Here is a 5,620-nt window from a genome sequence, read left to right as displayed (position 1 = left end):
TTTATTTAATTCACATTGAAAATGCAGCTCTCAATTAAAAACATCGTAAAGCATTATATCTGCATTAATGATCTATGCAGGGAATAAAACACTTGGTGTTGTGCTGATGTCACAAAGCGGAGTCACTGTTACCATCCTGAAGTTTATTTTCCAATAAGAACATGTTCAGAAGCGTTTTATCCCACAGCAAACAAACAATTACTGCGTTAAAGAGAATTATTAATGCTCAGAGAATGAGTCATGCTTCTGTGAACATTGTTCAAAAGTCAAAACATATTTTCATTCCATATCCTTTGAGAAAGATTAACTCCATATTATACTGTATGTATGGGTATGATGTGTCTGTGTCCATGATCACGGTCATGATTTTCAAGACTGTGTCCCTTAAACCATGAGATAATTTTAAAAAAAAAATGCAATAGAAAGATTTCAGAAATAAAATTAATTTCATGCCATGATGCCCAACAGAATACTTTGACAGGAAAAAGACAGCAAAATATATTCCATTTGAAATGAGATGTAAGAGCATTTAAAGCTTGCAACAACTCCATCTGATGCAAGACAGCATGAAAACTAAAATAAAATAAAAGTGAAGATTAGATCTGCTGAACAGGGCAGATGATCAGTGATGCTGAATTTTTACCTCCATCATTAAGACAGGGGCTGAAGTATGGATAAAGTTTTTCAGTGAAATTCTGACCAGTGAAAGAGTAGATGTGAGATTTTGCATCAACATCATAGAAGGAGATCAGACCCTCCTCATAATCCACAAACACCCCCACCTTCTGAGGAGCCCGTTTCAAGGAGAGGGAGACACGAGGAGAGTCATAAGCTTTATATTCAGTCTCATTCCTCAGACACACTCCAGCATCCAGCATCAGGACTGGCTGTAATCTCCCCTTTCCTGTTAATGGACTCTCTGGCCACTCCTAAAATCCACTTAGTCTTCCCTCTGACCTGCACCTCATAGTAAAATCTCCTTGAGGAGAATCCCTCCTTTCCCAAAACATAGACATAGCAATTAAACCTCTCTGGGTTATCAGGGAGATTCTGTCTCTTGTCTCCATGTTTCACTTGTTTCCCATCATCAGACAGGATGAGATACGGATGAGCTGTATCAGGATCCAGAGTCACATCCACTGAGAGACAGAAACACAGTGAACATCAGTTTTATCATTGCACAGTGTGGAACAGTGAAGAATTATATATTTAGTCATGTGACCAATAAGAGCTCACAAACCTGCATATTGTTGAATTCTCTTCAGTTCTGTTTGGAAAATAATTTGAGAATATTTGTGAGTAAATGTTGAGAGATTTAATTAAATGTTTTTATTTTTATAAATTAAAACAAAATCCCGGAAATAAGTGTAATGCACTGTAAAAAAATGTCCGTAGAATTAACAGTGAATTTACGTAAAATCATGACATAAAAAAACTGTAAATACAAAAACAATGAAGCAGTGTGTAATTTACATCAATATACTGTAAAACTCCTAACCAAATACCACTGTTAATTTAACAGTAAGAATATGTTGAATTGATCATATTTTTTGTAGAATTTATAAATTGTTGTAGTTTAAACACAGACAAACTGTAATACTAAAACAGAATGTGCTAGTTAAAATTACATCATTGCCCTGTTAAAAAAATAAAAAAATGTCAGTAGAGGCTCTCCGGCACATTTCGTAAAACTCTAAATCAAATAAAATATCTGTCTAGTAGATCATTGCTTGTAACCATCATTTTGGAGCCACAAAAACCAATAATCGAGAACACTCACAATTCATTCCTAGATGCTTTTTTATTGTACAATGAATATCCGTAAAATTAACAGTTATGTATTGATTATTGGACATTGAATACCTGTAAAATTTACATTTAGTTATTATTAATTGTACATGGAATCCCACTGAAATGTACAAGTTATTCTGTAATGTAGTTTACATTTCACTGTATTTTTAACAGGATTATTCTGGCAACCACAGCTGCCAGTATTTTTCTGTAAAAACAACGGATTTTTTTTTTTTTTTTACAGTGTGTGTCTGTGTAATAAACACTTACTAATCTCTTCAACCTTCTGCATTTCCTCACTGAGAGTTTCCTGAAGCTGAAACAGAGCTCTCCTCAGAGTCTCCTCACTCAGATGAGGGTTAATTGTGATGTCAGTCCAGTCCTGGGTGTGTGGAGGGCTGCACAGTGACGGGTAAATCTACAGTACAGCAGGAGAGAGGAGAAATCCCTCAGCATGGGGACTGCTGTCCTGTCATGTGCTGCATTGCTATTGAGAAACAGAGGGACTCTGACCTGTAGGAGGTGGAGGTGATCCTCAGTGTGTGAGAGCTGCTCCAGCTCAGTGTTTCTCCTCTTTAGCTCAGTGATTTCCTGCTCCAGCTCTTTAATGAACTCTTCAGCCTGCATCTCTGCTGCTTTCTGCTTCTCCTCCATCACCTTAAGCAGCTCAGCCTGGCTTCTCTCAATGCAGCACATCAGAGCACTGAAGACCTTCACACTGTCTGCTTTCTCCTTCTCTGTGTTTTTCTAACAGGAGACAAATTGAGAAGTTGTTTTATTTCATGTGATTAGATCATTATTCTCTGAATGTGTTTTTATAAAGGAGCTATTTTGTAGGTGAGTTAAGAGACTGACTTTATTGAGTTCTACAGAGTGTCTGATTTCCTCAATGTTCTTCACTCGCTCCTGGATCATCTGCTGAACTTCCACTTGTGTCTTTCCCAACTCAGTCTGAGAGAAAGATACACACAATGCATCAACTTTAAAAAAAAAAAAGGTTCATATTTCATACATGAAATTCATTTGCAAACTTTATACAATACATCAAAACTTTTCAGTCCCTCACCTTCTTCTCTTCACTCTCCTCCTCTATAGGAACAGTGTTATGAGTTCTGTGTTCTCCCTCAGTACAAAACTGACACACACACGTCTGGTCGTCTCTACAGAACAGCTCCAGGGGTCTCTCATGCTTCAGGCAGATGTAGTCCTCCAGGTTCTCCACAGGATCCATCAGTCTGTGCTTCATAAAAGAAGAAATTCTCTCATGAGGTTCCAGGTGAGTCTTGCAGTAAGAAGCCATACAGATCAGGCAGGACTTCACGGCTGCACATTTCTTTTCACAGCAGACGTCACAGAGCACCACAGATTGTGTGGGTTTTTCTGCAGCGCTGCTGGATTTCACCTGAACTGCCTTCTTAAATGGAGCAGCAAGTTCAGAGATGAACGTATTCACACGTAGTTGAGGTCGTTTAGGGAATTCCTCTTTACACACCGGACACTGACAGTGTGAACTGCTATCCCAGAACTCTTTGAGACAGATCATACAGAAGTTGTGTCCACATGGAGTCGTGACTGGATCAGTGAACACATCCAGACAGATGGAGCACTGGAGCTGATCTTCACTCAGGACACTGCTGGAGGAAGCCATGACTGACACAGGAGACATGATGAGAGAGGATTTAGACAACACAAAACTTTACACAATGTTCATGGACACTGAACTGAATATAATCCATAACACCAGTAACGATCTCAAATCTCTCTCCTGAATGATTCACTTCTCACTGCACTTGTGTGACATTTTCTTCAATATGTCCTTTAGTGTAAATGCATTTTTCATATTCATCCCTTTCTCCTGAAACCACTTGAAATTCAAAATGCAAATTTCAGGAGTATTTTAAAACACTTCATATTAATTTTAATTAGTAATTAAAAATGCATGATTACTGTCACGGTGTATTAAATGTCCTTAAGCACGAAGTACATTTTAATTCTCCAAGCAGGAGACAGTACAGTCAGTGTCATGCTGTTATTGGAAATAATCAGTGGGGAAGTGGAGTTACTGTTCACACCCAAATGTTGATTATTTTTCAATAACAGCATGTCCCAAAGTGTTTTTATTCCACTAAACCCACAGCAAGTTGGCAAATATTTACATTTTATTATGAAAGAATGACGTCATATTTTTTTTTATTCTTTTGTTGTTACATTTAATGATCTGTGAAACTGAACTGTAATGTCACAGAAATTAAGTGAAAAACAACACAAACAGGAAGTAGAGTCATCTGTAACACTGCTTACTGTGAAATGATGGAGGGTCGGCTTCCTCCTTTACATTAACTTTATTTGTCTGCTCGAACGTGCAACCATCAGGAACAACACACAGCATGAACGTGTTTTCTATCTGCCTCCAAAACATCCAATCCGCTGCCATAAAGTGTCCCTTCTTCTTCTTCTTCTTCGTTGTTTAATGGGCGGGTGGCGCACAACTTTTTAGGCGCATTTTCGCCCCCTACTGTCTACTGCTTCTGAGCCAGAGTTTCACTTTCCCCTTAATACTAATGAGTTACATGTGTGATGTGTAGAGTGATGCTTATTCAGAATAAAGTGTCCCTGTTGCAACACTGCCTTAACATTAGTTCCGCCCTATATAAACCAGACATGTCGGTGTTGAGGTATGGGGTTTTCCGGGAGTCGAGCAATACGCACACTGTTGTTTGTTTTGAGGAGACAGTCTGGAGCACTGCTAACGCCTTTCTGCTGATTATTAAGCGGAACATTCAGTATTGGTGGGACATGGCGATTCATTTCCGCCAGTTCGTTCATGTCGGTCAGTTCAGCAAAGAAATTCGTTCGTTCACTCGTTCATTTTGATGACGTCACACCAAAGCGGCACAACAATGGCTGTCGTCCGAAGTTTAGTTCATCTTGAGTGAACGAGAGGCGGCAGAGGTGCCATCCACAATAGATTTTCATACATTACAATGTGCTTGAGAAAAAGATGGAAGAAAAACATTATCCTAGCATTATCTGAAAAAGACTACATAAACAAAGCTCTGAAAGTTAATTAAATGTAGATGAGAATAAAGCTGTTTTTATATTTATTATATTTATTTTAGTAGAGCCATGGTCTGCCGGCTATGCAGTTGTTCTCTCAAACCCATTAAGCAAAAAAAAAAAAAAAATTGCTTATTTAACAGCAACACTCATTTCAGAGAATAAACAACTTTACAAGTCATCGTATTCAGCGAACAGCAGGCAGGCTGGCTGCTGGCTGTTCGTTCGTTCGTTCGCGAACTGCTGAGCTCGTTCGCTGTGAACTGAAATGTATTGCTGAGTGAGAGCTCTAAATTGTAAACTAAAGACCTGGCATGTGTCAACGCTCTGATAATAGGGCTCAGATAGCCCTTAAAGAAGTAAAGTGGCGCTGCTCTGCACAGATCAAAATGCAAGTTGGACGCCCTTCTGCTACTGAACAGATCCTGCTGATTCGCCAACGACCGAGATTCAGCGACCGCCCTGCTGCCAGCGAGCAGAGACTGCTGATTCGCGAACGACCGAGAACGAGAGGCAGCGCGAACTAGTTCTAGTCGTTCACTTCGAAGACTCGTTCAAAAAGAACGGTTCGTTCGTGAACGACACACCACTAACATTCAGCACATTTCCTGGGCTTTTGGAGAGGGCGGACGACTGGGAAGCCGAGTTTTGTTTGTTGGGAGGCGGTTGGCAACAGCTGGGTTGTGGCTGGTCAGGAGATGGAGGATGGAAGTGATGATGCAGGAAGTGAGAGAGGAGTGTTTGAGTTTGGTGGCTCCAATGCTCAACAGAG

At 39.7% G+C, this 5,620-nt stretch overlaps 1 pseudogene; it reads right to left on the bottom strand.

The window, feature by feature from the left end:
* Nucleotides 1-232: 232 nt before the first annotated feature.
* LOC132889574 (E3 ubiquitin-protein ligase TRIM39-like) lies at nucleotides 233-4,205 on the bottom strand (annotated as a pseudogene).
* Nucleotides 4,206-5,620: the final 1,415 nt, after the last annotated feature.

This window comes from Neoarius graeffei, chromosome 1, assembly GCF_027579695.1.
Source record: "Neoarius graeffei isolate fNeoGra1 chromosome 1, fNeoGra1.pri, whole genome shotgun sequence".
Classification (NCBI taxonomy): domain Eukaryota; kingdom Metazoa; phylum Chordata; class Actinopteri; order Siluriformes; family Ariidae; genus Neoarius; species Neoarius graeffei.
The sequence above is the reverse complement of the archived record's forward strand: the minus strand, read 5'-3'. Positions and strand labels throughout refer to the sequence as shown.